Source organism: Macaca nemestrina, chromosome 10 (assembly GCF_043159975.1).
Source record: "Macaca nemestrina isolate mMacNem1 chromosome 10, mMacNem.hap1, whole genome shotgun sequence".
Taxonomy (NCBI): domain Eukaryota; kingdom Metazoa; phylum Chordata; class Mammalia; order Primates; family Cercopithecidae; genus Macaca; species Macaca nemestrina.
Window position 1 is genome coordinate 119,381,927 of NC_092134.1, and position 16,798 is coordinate 119,398,724.

At 37.8% G+C, this 16,798-nt stretch overlaps 1 long non-coding RNA gene across 1 annotated transcript in view; it reads left to right on the forward strand.

The window, feature by feature from the left end:
• The window catches only part of LOC139356838 (uncharacterized), a 37,343-nt gene extending 31,354 nt beyond the window's left edge, over positions 1-5,989 (forward strand). Inside the window, exons 3-4 of the long non-coding RNA XR_011609289.1 lie at positions 3,895-4,012; positions 5,760-5,989. This is a non-coding gene — a long non-coding RNA (uncharacterized lncRNA). The remainder of the gene's footprint in view (positions 1-3,894; positions 4,013-5,759) is intronic.
• Positions 5,990-16,798: the final 10,809 nt, after the last annotated feature.

Below are 16,798 nucleotides of genomic sequence, written 5' to 3' on the forward strand. Positions count from 1 at the left end.
TTTATTTTTTCAAGGTGGAGTTTCACCCTTGTTGCCTAGGCTGGAGTGCAGTGGCACAGTCTCGGCTCACTGCAACCTCTGCCTCCTGGGTTCAAGCAATTCTCCTACCTCAGCCTCCTGAGTAGCTGGAATTACTTGGCATGCACCACCGTGCCTAGCTAATTTTTTTTTTTTTTTTTGTATTTTGAGTAGAGACGGGGTTTCACCATGTTGGCCAGGCTGGTCTTGAACTCTTGACCTTAGGTGATCCGCCTGCCTCAGCCTCCCAAAGTGCTGGAATTACAGGCATGAGCCACTGCACCTGGCCTAAATATCATTAATTTTCACAACCACTCTATGAAAGAAAACCATGATTCAGTATATAGTTCTCTTCAAGGAGAGAAAAACTGCTTACTAAAACTGAGCAATATTAGGTAATTGTGTGAATCCATTCCTAAAGGGCATTGCCTCCACAATAGACAATTATTTTCAGTTGTAGTTGTATGAATGATATATAATGCCACAGCTGAAATCCTGCTGCTCTGAGAAAGTTAAGAGTGCGTCCAGAGAAACCTGAGCAGGTTAGTGAAGCATTCAAAAATGCTGTTGCTTGTGGAAAGGTTAAAATCACTGTGACACTTTAGCATAGAGAAGAGACTACTTAGGCAGCTATCTTCAGATATTTGAAGGGCATTTTGTACAGAACAGATTGGATCTTATTTTTGTATTGCTGCCAGGCACAAATAAGATACATGAAATGGGACAGGGAGACTTTGTGAGTCAATGAGTTCTCTTTGCATTGCTAAAAGTGCTCAAGATTATCATTATCAGGGTAGAGCTTGTTTTTGTTCTTTTTAAATTTATTCCAAAACAAATACGAAACAGCTTTACCAAAAATGAAAGGAAAGAAATAAAGCAGGAAGGTAAAGCGGGAAGATAGGCAGAAAGGAAGGATGATAGAAAAGAGAGAGAGTTTGGGAAAAACATAAGGGGTGATCCGTTAAAGATTTTTTCAAGAAGTAAATGGAAAGTAAATTTAAGATGAGTCACTGTTTTCCTAAGAGAATAGGAAGGTTTATCCAATGTATGATCTGGTAAGTATATCAAAAATTTTTTTTTAAATTACATAAAAAAGATCCTAAGATACAAAATAGTCAATGTTGATGATATATATGATGGATATTGTCATATCTTTTTGGTAGGATTATGTATATTCATACATTTAAACAAACAATAATTTGACAAAATAAAGCATTTATAACTTCTGCACCATAATTCTACTTCTGTGAATCTATCCTAGTGAAAAAAATCGTAAGAAGCTGTGAGCATAAGCATATTCATCACAGTGTATTTTTTAAATAGCAGAAAATTGGAAATAATATAAATCCAATTATAGAGGAATAGTACATTAACTGCAGCACATTCAATGGATAGAATGTTATGTTGCCATCAAAAAGATGTTGTCGGCTGGGTGCAGTGGCTCACACCTGTAATCCTAACACTTTGGGAGGCCGGGGAGGGTGGATTGCCTGAGCTTGGGAGTTCAAGGCCAGCCTGAGCAACACGGTGAAAGCCTGTCTCTACTAAAATACAAAAAATTAGCTGGGCGTGGTGACATGTGCCTGTAGTCCCAGCTACTCAGGAGGCTGAGGCAGGAGAATCACCTGACCCTGGGAGGCGAAGGTTACAGTGAGCCAAGATTGCCTCTCTGCACTCCAGCCTGGGCGACAGGGTGAGAGCAAGACTCCGTCTCCCCGCCGCCAGAAAAAGGATGTTGTCAAAGAATGTGTATCAGCAGGAGGCTAAGGCAGGAAGATTGCTTGAACCCAGGAGTTGGAAGCTGCAGTGAGTTTTGATCACATCACTGAACTCCAGCCTGAGTATACATAGGCAAAACATTTTTTAAAGGACTTGTAAAATTTACTTGGCTCTCTTCTAAAATTGTGAATAAATTCCATTCATATACCTCAGTGACATTTCCCACATTTACCTCTTCTTTTCAATTCTCTGCAACCCCACATTATTCTGGATCCTCTTACTTATAAACCACAATCCAATATTCCCTTTTCCCCCTTTGTCAGCTGCTTTCTTTCTCTCTATCCCCCTCTATCAGTTATTTTTTAAAAATTATCCCAGATCAATTTAGTTTTTCTCTCCCTGCCTTCACCCCTTCCCAATTTTGAATTCTACATATCAAAAGTCCATCACTACAGCCTGGCAGAAGATGAGTCTTCTCTGGGGGAAAGGAGGTGGACGCCGGAATGAAACACACAAAGTCAGCATTGTCTCTTGTGGTAGAGGGAAGGTCATCTCCACATTAATAATTTTTTATCCTGTTTAGTCATAAACCAGTTAACAAAATTTAAGATACCAAATATTGAAACTTGGTACTCAAGTCTTATAGTCAAACTGGTTTTGGTTCAAATAGATATACTCCCATCAGAAATACATGAAAATATCCATAATATACACCTGCATCAGCATTGGGCATTTTATTTCTTAGTCTCCTTTTTCAGGCAAAACTAACAAAAATTATGTTAAAATACTGATAAACACACAATTATAACATTAGCATAAGTGGTGGTGCTGACATGTAAAGGACTAGAAAGGTCTCCCAGACAGAAGGGCCAGGATTTTACCGTGAAAATAAAACTTATTTGGAACTACGTCTTAGGACCCTGCCAATTTCTTGCTGAGTTAAGACGTATGATTTACATAAATCCTGGTTACATTGAGGGGCAAAAGAGACGAGAAATAGCCAGTTGTTAATGGGGAATATGTCAAGAGGAAGGAAGACAGAAGTGAGGGCTGTAAGAATACTTAAAACGCTTCCTTGTTTTTGAATTTTTAAAAATTTCAATTTCTAAACATAATTGATTTTACTAGAGGCCTGCTGCTGTCTTTGATTAAATGAGAAAAGATTAATTGCTAGACCTTGCACCCCACTAGATGCTTCCTGTAATATCCTGTTTCCTGTTAACTACTTAATCAATAATTTAATTAAAAATCAGTAGAATTACAAGTATGTAGGATAAAGTCCCATGAGGTCCTGGAGGGACTTTAAAATACTTTAGCAACAAAAAGAAAGAAAATAAGGGTAGCTAAAGCCCATATGACAAAATTCCAGCCCATATGACAAAATCTGGGTGGTGCATGTATGAGGGTTCATTATGCTAGTCTTTCTATAACACTTTTGTGAGTGCTTAACATTCTCCATAATATTTAAATCAGTAATATGATGAAGGCAATTTTGAGCTGTTTTAAAAAATAAAGTTTCTAAAACTAAAGTTTTCTGTCAACAAAGTTGTTTTTATATTACATCTTGATTTATTGATTTATGTAGAATAAATATAGATGAAAAAATACAGATGAGTTCCTGACATATAAAAAAAGGTCTAACTATCCAAGGATGAAAAAACTATGCATATGATAAAGATCAGATTCAAGAAATTTTAACGTTAGACATTAAGAAGTAACACCAACTTGCACTTCTTATTACAAACAAAGAATCCAACGTGCCTTTGAATTGTTTCCAAGATTCTTCACTTGCTCTTTTCCATCTTCTGTCCCACTTTTCTTGGTCTTGTACCTCAGTCTTGGATTTAGGTTTAAACACCCTTTCTCTTCACTCGATTGTTCTCTTGTTGGTTTATTCGAATGGAAAAATGGAAAATACGCGATGTAGGATTCAAGATAAAACGGCTTTTGGATCAAAAATATTCTTAGAAGAACTGGGACCAATACCAGGAATGGTGGTAACTAAAGAGAGAAGGGAAAAGAATTAACATGTTTTGATTAGTCTATTATGTGCCAAGGCAGTATCATGGATATATATAAACAGCAGGGTAAGACATTTTAAAATATTGATTAAAAGAAGCTTATTATTATTTTCCTTTTTTTTTTTTTTTTTGGCAGTGTCTCAATCTATTGCCCAAGCTGGACTGCAGTGGCACAATCATAGCCCACTGCAGCCACGATTTCCTGGGTTCGAGTGATCATCCCACCTCAGCCTCCTGAGTAGCTGAGACCACAGGCGTGCACCACCACACCGACAAAGTTTTTAATTTTTTCGTAGAGACAGGGCCTCACTATGTTGCCCAGGCTGGTTTCAAACTCCCGAGTTCCAGCAGTCCTTCCACCTTGGCCTTCCAAAGTGTTGGGATTACAGGCATGAGTCACTGCATCCGGCCTATTATTTATTTGTTGAAGAGTCACTAGAGTGGCCCTATTTTTTATGCAAATGCAAGACAAGCAGGGTTCTTTGCCCTGTAGTGATGATATAGCAAATATCTTCTATGACTCCATTGAATCAGTCACTCACTGTGATTCTGGGAATGTGAGACTGACTACTGGCACATTTGCATAAGGAACCCAGGGCCTTCTGGGAGGGGAAAAAAATCCTAAATATTTTCTCTGGGAATATTCTGCTCCCTCTTTCTCTGAGGTGTGAAATTAGAGAATACTGCTGAGCTAGAGAAGGTAGGCTTTATTCATCCAAGAGCCAGTGGTAAGGATAGGCAGCATGTCTCCTAAGATTAATATAGAGAAAGGTGTTATCTGAACTGGTAACCCCAACCCTTGGCACTCAAATAATAAAATACAGAAGCAAGTAGAATAATAAATATATTTATACTTTTTTCCACATAAAGAGTTAAATAATAAATATATTTGTACTCTTTTCCACATAAAGAGTTAGTTGGGTTGGGCATGGTGGCTCATGCCTGTAAAACTAGTACTTTGGGAGGCTGAGGAGGGTAGACTGCTTGAGCCCAGGAGTTCAAGACCAGCCTGTACAACAAAGCCAGACCCTGTCTCTATAAGAGAAAAAAAATGTTATCCTTCCCCAGAACAAAGCACAATTTTCACCTCACATTGGATTTTCCCCTCTTTTACCTTTCATTTCATGGAAATTTAGCTCTAAATTATTCTCTGTATGCCATACCTCTACATCTCAGGAAAATTACCTATGTGTAAAATAGTGTTGTTTGCACTTAAAAATAGTAATTTGGAGTTAGTAGAAGTGAATAAAGCAAGAGGCATTCAAATCCTATACTGTCTGTTCCATGGCCAGACTTCCTCATCCTAAATCCTGACTTTGTTTTACCTTTACCGTTTTTTTTTTATTTTATTTTTTATTTTTATTTTATTTTATTTTTTTGAGACGGAATCTCACTGTGTCACCAGGCTGGAGTGCAGTAAGGCAATCTTAGCCCACTGCAACCTGGGCCTCCTGGGTTCAAGTGATTCTTCTGTTTCTGTCTCTTGAGTAGCTGGGACTACAGGTGCACGCCACCACTCCCAGCTAATTTTTGTATTTTTAGTACAGGTGGGGTTTCACCATGTTGGACACGATAGTCTTGATCTCTTGACCTGGTGATCTGCCCGCCTCAGCCTTCCAAAGTGCTGGGATTACAGGCATGAGTCACTGTGCGGCGCCACCTTCTTATCTGAATAGTTCTCACCCTTGATTTCCCACCTCAAGTTCTATTTTCCTCTTGAAATCTCACCAGCCATCTCACTCCACAGAGACGTTTTTCTGCTTCTGAATTCCTGTTATATTTACCACTCATTTTCATACTCTCCCCTATGGTTATATTTGAAGGATATAAACTAAAATTTGAGTTGGAATTTATTTGAAAGCAGTGGCAACATTCTGGATCTTTCTGAACTCTTCCAAGGGATTAATGTGGTGTTCCATATGTAAGTTGAGCATTAGATTGAAATGCTACTAATTTTCTCAGAACATACGAGTTCTTCTACCTCTCTTTGGCTCTGTTTAGCTTAGTAACAGTCATGGACAACAGTATGTGAATCTTAGGACTGTTATTGGCTAACCTAGCAACCATGCAGTTCCCAAGGATACAAACTCTGAAGACACACCCTTTTGGTATGGTAATGAATGAAGCTAAAGAGGTAACTAAAATCAAATGTCAATATTAGAACTAGTGTATAATTAACTGTGGCTTTATGGTCTCTGTAGGAGCCACTATTACCCTCTCTAAATCAAACATTTTCCTTTAGTCACATGAGATAAACGTCTTAAACTTTTAAAAAATGAAATAACGAGAACAAGTAGAGGAGTATCAAGAATAATGTAACAACGAACCATGTACACATAATTAACCAATACTATCATGCAGCCATTTTTCCTAAGAAATAAAACATTATAGAACTTGAGCCTTCTGCCAGGCATGGTGGCTCATGCCTGTAATCCCAACATTCTGGGAAACTGAGACAGGCAGATAGATCACTTGAAGTCAGGAATTTGAGACCAGCCTGGCCAACATGGTGAAACCCCATCTCTACCGAAAGATTAAAATTAGTCTTACTAATTTATTACTAAAATTAATAAGACTAATTTATTAATACTAATATAAAAATTAGTCAGGCATGGTGGCACACACATGTAATCCCAACTACTCAGGAGGCTGAGGCACAAGAATGGCTTGAACCCAGGAGGAAGAGGCTGCAGGGAACTGAGATATTGCCACTGCACTCCAGCCTGGGTGACAGAGTGAGACTCTCTCTCTCTAAAAAAAAACAAAAAGAATTTGAGCCTTCCTAAATCGTTTTCCTTCCTCTTTCTCCAGCCTAAAGCTGATATGTACAATTTTCCCATTCATGTTTGTGTGTTTTTTTAACCATATATGTATATACTAACACTGTGTAGTACTATTTTGCATATTTACAAATGTTACACAATTGCTATATTAAAAATAGCAATCTCCAAACTGCTTTTTTATTAATGATTAAAATGTCATTAAAAATTAAATTCGTTTCTTAATTTTTTATTGTCTCCTTTGATCATCTTTCATTATTTTCTATCATTATTTTTCTTTCTATTTTCTTTGGCTTTGCTCTCTTTTTTTTTGTAAATGTTCTATTAATATGTGTGATTGAAGAAAAATACATCTTTTCTACATTAGTTTGCCTTAAGAAATATATGGAAAGCCTGGCCAACAAAGTGAGATCCCATCTCTACAACAAATTTAAAAATTAGCTGTGTGTGATGTTGTGTGCCTGCAGTTTTAGCCACTCAGGAGGCTAAGGCAGAAGGACTGCTTGAGCTCAGAAGTAAGAGGCTGCAGTGAACCATGATCATGCCACTGCACTCCAGTCTGGGTGACAAAGACTCTCTCCCCGCGCCCCAACAATCCCGGCAAAAAAAAAAAAAAGAAATACGTAGGACATAGGTTTACTATTAAGTCTAAAATAAGGCCAGGCATTGAGGCTCACACCTATAGTCCCAAAACTTTGGGGGACCGAGGCAGGAGAATTGCTTGAGGCCAGGGATTTGAGACCAGCCTGGGAACCCTGTCTCTATAGTTAAAAAAATGCATGCGTGTGTGTGTGTGTGTGTGTGTGTGTGTGTGTGTGTGAGAGAGAGAGAGAGAGAGAGAGAGAAATGATACATTTGCAATTTTGGTATCTATGTGATTAAATGGCATGAGAAATAAACAATTGTAGAAGTTTAAGGAAAAGATTATCTTAAAGTTTATATCAATATTTAGAGAAAATGTTTTCAGCTACATTGGATATCTTTTTAACTTTTTTTTTTTTTTTTTTTTTTGTTTTGAGATGGAGTTTCGCTCTTGTTGCCCAGACTGGAGTGCAATGGTGCAACCTCGGCTCATTGCAACTTTCGTCTCCCAGGGTCAAGGGATTCTCCTGCCTCAGCCTCCCAAGTAGCTGGGATTACAGGCACCCACCACCATGCCTGGCTAATGTTTTTTGTATTTTCAGTAGAGACAGGGTGTCACCATTTTGGTCAGGCTGGTCTTGAACTCCTGACCTCAGGTGATCCATCCACCTTGGCCTCACAAAGTGCTGAGATTACAAGTGTGAGCAACTGCGCCTGTTTACTTTTAAGATAATCTATTTTTCCTTTCACTATGATGGGTCTAAGTGCAGATTATTTTATTTTAAACTTTGGTGTACACTATGATTTTCAAGATTTATGACATTCTTTAATTCTAGAATATCCTATTCATTATCTGTTCAAATAGTAGATCTCATCATACATTTTCTTCTCTTTTTTCCTTTGCTTTAAAGGAAAAAAATAAACATCCAGATAAAGAGGTTCTGAACTTCTACCAGTAGTGTAGGTATCTTCAGGTATATGGATGCCTAATAAGCATGCTGAGATGATCTAAGAATGGAGAGCAAACTCCTTTTTTTCTTTTAATTAAAGAATTTTTTTTAGGCCAGGTATAATGGCTCATGCCTGTAATCCCCACATTTTGGGAGGCTGAGGTGGGTGAATCACTTGAGGCCAGGAGTTCGAGACCAGCCTGGGCAACATGGTGAAACCCTGCCTCTATGAGAAATATAAAAATCAGCCAGGTGTGGTGGTTCACACCTGTAGTCCCAGCTACTCATGAGGCTAAGGTGGGTGGATCAGTTGAGCCCAGGAGAATTTTTTAGAGACAGGATCTCTCTCTGTCACCCAGGCTGGAGTGCAGTGGTGGGATCATAGCTCACTGCAGCCTCAAATCTCTGGGCTCAAGCAATCCTCCTGCCTCAGCCTCCTGATTAGCTAGGACTACAGATGCATGCTACCACACCCAGCTAATTTTCAATTTTTTGGTAGAGACAGGGTATTGCTATGTTGATGAGGGTTCCTGTATATTTCTTAAGGTAAACTGTTGTAGAAAAGATACTCCAACAAATAATGACTTAAAATGTAAGTATTTAGTTTTCTCATATGTAATCCTGAGGCTACTGGACCAAGTTTCCTGGCTGGTTCTGCTCTACATGGTCATTAATTGGCCCTGATTTTTTCCATCCTGTCTCTTCACCATTGCCTAAGTCAAGAATTCTTAGTCATTTTTGGCCGGGCGTGGTGGCTCACGCCTGTAATGCCAGCATTTTGGGAGACCAAGGCGGGCAGATCACCTGAGGTCAGGAGTTCGAGACCAGCCTCAACATGATCTCTACCAAAAATACAAAATTAGCCAGGCGTGGTGGTGCATGCCTATAATCCCAGCTACCCAGGAGGCTGAGGCAGGAGAATTGCTTGAACTTGGGAGGCGGAGGTTGTGGTGAGCCGAGATCGCGCCATTGCACGCCAGCTTGGGCAATAAGAGTGAAACTCTGTCTCAAAAAAAAAAAAAAAGAATTCTTAGTTATTTTTGTGCTGTGGACTCCATTGGTCTTCTAGTTAAGTGTATGGACTCCCAGAACAACTTTTAATGCATAAAATGAAATACATTTGGAATCAAAAGAATGATGAATAATAGCCATTGTGTGATTTGATTACCTTCTATGAATCTCAACCTTTAGTTATTGTTTAATCTCTGCTTTTTGGGAGAGTCTGATCTTCTGCAGCAGAAAACTTAGACAGAAATTGCTACTGGGTGTGGAGTTCAGTCATAACAAAAACTTAAAAATACACAGCAATGGCTTTTGGACTAGGTGGTGGACAGAGAATGGAAGGATGCCAGGAGACTGTTGGAGGAGGCTGGAAAAGCAGTGAGGAGGCTGTCAATAAAGACTGGAGAAACAGCAAAAAGAGCATTAGAGGAGGCTGGAGAGGCAATGAGGCAATTATTGGAAACTAGAAAAGGGGAACCCAGAGTATGTAGTAGCAGAAAAATTACCAAGCTTGTAATCTATAGAGACTGATTTAAGCACTGATTTATCCAACAGCTATTTATTGAAAATCTATGCTGTGCCAGACACTGTGATAGGAGCTAAGAGACAATGTTAGTGTTGCAAGAAAACTTAATTTCACCAGTTAGCAATTTTCAGAATATTTTTGTAAATATTGGTAGCTTCTAACAATTAAATGTAGGTGGGGTCTACCTCCCTCCACCAATTTCCAATAGCCTTGATGTCAGTGTATTGTAAATGATATCTTATAATAAATGTAAATCATAGACGAAATTCTGACAAATATATTCACTAGAATACCATTTAATATTAATATACACAGAAATTATAGTCCTTCCATGACAAAATACAGCATAATTCTAATAAGAAATACATAGTAAGGGCTGGGGGTGGTGGCTCACGCCTGTAATCCCAGCACTTTGGGAGGCCAAGGTGGGTGGATCACGAGGTCAAGAGATCGAGACCATCCTGGCCAACATGGTGAAACCTCGTCTCTACTAAAAATACAAAAATTAGCTTTGCGTGGTGGCGCTCACCTATAGTCCCAGCTACTTGGGAGCCTTAGGCAGGAGAATTGTTTGAACCTGGGAGGCAGAGGTTGCAGTAAGCTGAGATCACGCCACTGCACTTTAGCCCGGCGACAGAGCAAGACTTCATCTCAAAAAAAAAAAAAGAAATAGTAAGATGATGACGCAGACAAAAGTCATAGTATTAATATTTTTGCAGTAGGTTTGAGAATAAGTTTTTTGTTGTTGATATATTTTACTGTTTTATGTTTTAAGAAGTTTGGTATATTTAGTATCTTACAGATTACTTTTATGATTCCAATACAAAATGTCTCATTTATTCAGGCTTGCAATTTCAAGTTGAAAGGTATAAGGTAACGTTATTAGTTATATAAATGGCATTTTAACCCCTAAAATAAGTTGAGATTCAATATTAATATGTATACATATTTAATTTGCCAGATTTACAAGTCATATACATTCTTGGGAAATTTTGTCAAATGGACAATTTAAACATTTAACTAAAATTGTAAATGAAACCAAATATAAATCAAAGTAACTGTTAAAATTTGTCAGATTTATAAATTAATAATTTGATTCATAACTTAAAAGCTTAAGAAATAGGTTTTTGAATTTGTAACATTAATAAATCAAATATGAATTTAATAACTTCAAGTAATATTTTCCTGAGTCATTCTCAAGAACATCAAAATATTGTCCTTGACAAAAATGAATCAAGTTCATCAGTGTTAAGTAACAGTGTTACCGAAAAGGGATCTCGATCCAGATCCCAAGAGAGGGTTCTTGGATCTCACACAAGCGAGTTCGGGGCAAGTCCACAGAGCAAAGTGAAAGCGAGTTTATTAAGAAGTAAAAGAATAGTAAGAATGGTTACTACATAGAGCAGGGCATTCAAGAGCAGATAAAGCAAGAGGAGGAACACATCCACCTTAGGTAAGGCTTGTTTAAATATAATATAATAAAGAAAACAATGGGGAGCACACCAATGGGGAGATGTGCTGTCCTACAAGGGCGTGTAACAAAGGATTATTATTCTTTGTGTAACTACTCTCTTCTGCAGTAATATATATTATCTTTTCTTTTTCTTTTTCTTTTTCTTTTTTTTTTTTTTTTGAGTCAGGGCCTTGCTCTGTTGCCCAGACAGCATTGTTGGGATCCATCTTGGTTCACTGCAGCCTCTACCTCCTGGGCTCTAGTGATCCTCCCACCTGAGCCTCACAAGCAGCTGGGACCACAAGTGTGCGCCACCATGCCAGGCTAATGTTTGCATTTTTGGTAAAGACAGGGTTTTGTCATGTTGCCCAGGCTGCTTTCTAACTCCTGAGCTCGAGTGATCCACCCTCCTCAGACTTCCAAAGTGCTGGTATTACAGGTGTGAGCCATCGCCTGGCCTGTATTATCTTTAAAGTGAAATTTATTCTTAAACTAAGAATGCTTTTGTTCTTGAGATATGGGACCTCAGGACATTTCCCGGGTTTGTTATTTTCTATGTCTGTTAAGTCCTGAGTCTGTTTGGTAAACATTATTAACTTGTTTCCTTAACTGTACCTGAGAATGCCTGACTTGGGAATGCTGCCCAGTAGGTCTCAGCCTCATGTTACCCAGCCCTTATTCAAGACGGAATCGTTCTGGTTCAAATGCCTTTGACAACAGCTTTCATTGAAAAGGAATACAATGAAGGAATATCGTGTGTGTGTGTGTGTGTGTGTGTGTGTGTGTTCTTTGGACTTATTTTTCTATTTAATTTAATAGCTAAAATTTACAATTCTAAAATTTTATTTGAGTGTTTAAGCATTTTAAGTAATACACTGCTAAAGAGAGAGGGTTTTATTTTTTCATTTTCAGTATTGCACTTCAAGAATTGTCCAAAGGTGACCCAGAGAACTCACTGTAGGCTTCTCAGACAATTAACAGTTCCCTCTCCCAGTGGATGGGGATGCAATGAACTTAGCTATCCACAGGCTGGTGATTTCTTATTCCCTAGCAGGAAGGTTACAATTTCCCATGGGCCCCAAGATCTCCAGGAAGGAGTAGATCTAGGATTTTGTGGGGCCTAAAGTTTATATATGTCTCTTTGTGCTGATCCTTCTTTTTTTTTTTTTTTTAAAGACAGTCTTGATCTGTTGTCCAGCCTGGAGTACAGTGGTGTGATCTTGGCTCACTGCAACCTCCACCTCCCAGGCTCAAGTGATTCTCCTGCCTCAGCCTCCCAAGTAACTGCCACTACAGGTGTGCACCACCAAACCCAGCTAATTTTATTGTATTTTTAGTAGAGATGGGGTTTCACCATGTTGGCCAGGCTGGTCTCGAACTCCTGACCTCAAGTGATATGCCTGCCTTGGCCTCCCAAACTACTGGGATTACAGGCGTGAACCACCATGCCCAGCCTGACCCTTAATTTTTTATTTCTCAGATAAATCTTATTTCTTAATCCATACCAGGTGACATAGTAGAATTTATCTTTGCCTTCTTCATCTTAAGTGCTACTATTTGTGTGTTGATTCAGTGCTATTACTCTGTTTCACATGGAGCTATGGGGGAAATTAATTTGAAATTTTATTCTGGACAAATGCAATGGAACAGTAAGACATAACTCTGTGGTAACAATTATGTGTAAGTGGAATGTAAGAAAGATTAGAAAAATATTTAAAATTAGAAAATTTCATTCCTATCAGCAAATTATGACAGATGTGAAAAATATCTCAGGAATAAAAGTGTCTATTGCTACAAATTATGTGTTTTTACATTATACGATTGAACAACATAGGCTTAAACTTCCTGGGTCCACTTATATGTGGATTTTCTTCCACTTCTGCCACCTCTGAGACAGCAAGACCAACTCCTCCTCTTCCACCTACTCCTTACCCAATGTGAACACAACCAAGCTGAAGACCTTAATGATGATCGACTTCTACTTAATATTATGCACAGTAAACATATTTTCTCTTTCCTATGACTTTCTTTGTTTTTTTCTCTATCTTACTTTATTGTAAGAACACAGTGTATAATACATATAACATGTAAAAAATGTGTTAATTAACTGTTTATGTTATCAGTAAGGCTTCTGGCCAACAGTAGGCTATTAGTAGTTAAGTTTTAGGGGAGTTATACATGGATTTTCAACTGCAAGTGGGGTTAATGCACCAACTCCCATTTTTCAAGGGTCAATGGTATAGCCCTCCCCTCCTTTTTTTTTTGATGGAGTCTCGCTCAGTTGCCCTGGTTGGAGTGCAGTGGCACGAACTCGGCTTATTGCAACTTCTGCCTCCAGAGTTCAAGCAATTCTCTAGCCTCACAGCCGCAACCTTCTGAGTAGCTGGGATTACAGGCACCTGCCACCACACCCAGCTAATTTTTGTGTTTTTTAGTAGAGATGGGGTTTTGCCATGTTGGTCAGGCTGGTCTCAAACTCCTGACCTCAGGTGATCCTCTTGCTTTGGCCTCCCAAAGTGCTGAGATTACAGGTGTGAGCCATTGCGCCTGACCTGGTATAGCCCTTTTGCACTTATGCAATTAACATGCCTTTATTATTAAATACAAGATCGTAGCTGAGACTGTAGGCATTTTTAGTAGAGATGGAGTTTCACTATGTTGGCCAGGCTGGTCTGGAACTCCTGACCTCAAGTGATTACCTACCTTGGCCTCCCAAAGTGCTGAGATTACAGGTGTGAGCCACTGTGCTCAGCCCTCTGTCTCTTATATAGTGTGACTGGAGCTTTTGTGAAGAATGTGTTTTTTTCTAACATGGTGTTTTAGTATATTTTTCATAACATTTTTCTGTAATCTTTTTGAGGGCTGCATTTAATTATTTAATTTAGAGTTGTTGACTTCATCAACTGCACCTTATCTAGACAATGTATAATCATATAATATGTACTCTTTTGTGTCTGGTCTTTTGTTCAGCAAAATTTTTTTGTGATTCATCCATGTTGAGACGTGTATCCATAATTCCTTTTTATTTCTGAATAGTGTTACTTTGAATGACTATGTCACACTACAGTTTGTTTATCCATTTACCTATTAATGGACATGTGGGTTGGATCCAGTTTCTAGCTGCTACGAATAAAACAGCTACACATATTCTGATTCAAGTTCTTTAGCAGTGGTAAAAATATTCCAAATCTTCAAAGTGATGGGCATTACATAACTACATACATTTATAAAGTCTCATATAACCATATACCTAAAAAGGATGATTTTTACTGGGTGTAAATTTTACTTCAATAAACCTGACTTTAATAATATATGTATATGTATGTGTGTGTATCTGTCTAAAAGAAGCATAGCACTAAGGAAAAAATGGTGGTTACTAAATTAAGAAACTTACGAGGTATAAACGTACTTGAAATTGGTTGCAATACATACATAATTAATAATTGTGTACAAACAAGTTGCTATATTCTACCAATAGAAATATGTAGTTATCAAAAAATTGTAGTTAATGTCTGGGTGTGGTGGTTCATGCCTGTAATCCTGGCACTTTGGGAGGCCACGGCAGAAGGATCACTTTAGCTTAGAAGTTTGAAACCAATGTGAGCAACATAGTGAGATATCGTCTCTATTTCTATTTTTTATTGTAGTTATAAAAGATAAATATCTATATTTATCTGTCCACCGATCCATCTATCCATCTCTCTCTCTGTCTATCCATTCAGAAAAACTGACTACAAAACTTTTGTTATCGGGAGGCTGAAACAGGAGAATTGCTTGAATCTGGGAGGTTGGAGGTTGCAGTGAGCCGAGATCGCGCCATTGCACTCCAGCCTGGACGATAGAGTCAGACTCTGTCTCAAAAAAAGAAAAACAAAACAAAACAAAACAAAAAAACTTTTGTTATAAAGTTGATATTGGGCCAGTTGCAGTGAGTCATGTCTATAATTCCAGCCGAGGCAGGAGGATCACCTGAGGCCAGGAGTTCGAGAGCAGCCTAGCCAGCATGGTGAAAACCCATCTCTACTAAAAATACAAACATTAGCCAGGCATGGTGACACATGCCTGTTTTCCTAGTACCTGGGAGGCTGAGCAATGAGATTTGCTTAAACCTGGGAGGCAGAGGTTGCAGTGAGCCGAGATCGCACCAGTGCACTACAGCCTGGGTGACAGAGCAAGATAAAAAAATAAAAATAAAGCTGAGGTTGAATACAGCAATCAAAAATTTTAGCATTACAGTACATACTTTCTCTTTGTTCTCAAATATGAATAAGATTTTTTAAATGAGCCTTTTAATAATTACTTTGTGAACCAATCTAAGTGTTTTATAATGGTATTGAACGTTTTGCAAACTAGTACACTATATTTGAGTTTAATTTTGTTCAAAATCAGTTGCAAAATTTAATTAAAACATTGGAGAATCAAAAGACTTCAGCTTTTTAAGTTTTTAGGAAATTCTGATTATTAAAACTAAACTTTCAACCAGGAAGACATTAAAATTACCTCTATGAAAGCAAAGAAAAAGTAGAACATTTAACGAGAATGTAAAATTAACAAAAATTGAATTCCATCATAATAGGTTCATTCTTTGAATATATTTTATAATGAAAAGAATGAAATTGATAAATCTAATAGTTTTACCACAGCTACATTTGATTAATTATTCTTACAAACCCTAGAGACAAATTAAGAAGGTCTATCTTGAAAAAAGTCTTTTTTAAAAAAAGATACTATGGACCAGGCATGGTGGCTCATGCCTGTAATCCCCAGCACTTTGGAAGGCCAAGGCAAGAGAATTGCCTGAGGCCAGAAATCTCATACCAGCCTGGGCAACATAGTGAGACTCCATCTCTACACACACACACACACACACATACACAAAAGATAATATGAATGGAGGTTAAAAATCTTTACTTCTGAAAATATTTGAGCCCAAAGTATTTTACATATCAATACAAATGAAATAAAATTTATAATATCTTCCGTTTAGCAGAATTTTCTCTGAATTTCCCAAGTACCTCAGAATCTGTAGAGGGAATATTTTCTGTATTAAAAATATTATGGTCTAGAAGAACAAATTTGTAGGACTTACACTTATTGATTGCAAGACTTACTATAAAGCTACAAAAATTAAGAAAGTGGGTACTGGCATGCACACTTCCTTAATTTTTGTAGCTTTATAGTAAGTCTTGACCTTCATTATATGAATATATGGAATATATATAAAATAAATATGTATGTGTATGGAATATATATAGAATATATACATATATGGCATGCATACATACATATATGCATACATATACACATACAGAATATACACATATATTCTATATATACTCCGTATATGGCATGCATATATATACATATATTCTATATATATTCCATATATTTATATAAATTATGTATTTTTATATATGGAATATAGATGTAAACAGGATAAAAGGCAGAAATAGAACTGTACACATACACGGCCAATTGATTTTTGACAAAGATGCCAAAGTATTTCAATGTGAAAGGAATAATCTTTTTCAGCAAATGGTACAGGAAGAACTGGTTATTCAGAAGTGCTAGAGTTTGGATATGGGTTGTTTGTCCCCAGCAAATCTTACGTTGAAATTTGATCCCAAGGTTGGAGGTGGCCTAATGGGAAGTGTTTGAGTCATGGGGCAGATCCCTCTTGAATGGATTAGTGCCCTTCCTGGGGGTAAGTGAGTTCTCACTCTGTTAGTTCCTAAGCGAGCTGGTTG